Source organism: Penaeus monodon, chromosome 22 (assembly GCF_015228065.2).
Source record: "Penaeus monodon isolate SGIC_2016 chromosome 22, NSTDA_Pmon_1, whole genome shotgun sequence".
Taxonomy (NCBI): domain Eukaryota; kingdom Metazoa; phylum Arthropoda; class Malacostraca; order Decapoda; family Penaeidae; genus Penaeus; species Penaeus monodon.
Window position 1 is genome coordinate 27,434,764 of NC_051407.1, and position 262 is coordinate 27,435,025.

A 262-nucleotide genomic window follows, 5' to 3' on the forward strand; every position below is an offset into this window, starting at 1 on the left:
AACTCCACCTCTCCCTCCTCCCCATCCTTCCCCTCCGTCTTCACCCTTTGACTTACTCACCCTTTTATTCACTTCTCCTTATCTACCCCCCCCCCCAACCTATATATCCCCACCTCCTTCCCTCCACAGATGCAAACCCGGCTACTTCACCCTGGGGGAACGAGGCAACAAGACGGACCAGAGCCTAGAGTGCCTTGGCCAGCTGGGAGATTGGTGGCCCTCTGCTGAATCCTTCCTCTTACCCTGCTACGGCCTGGATGGT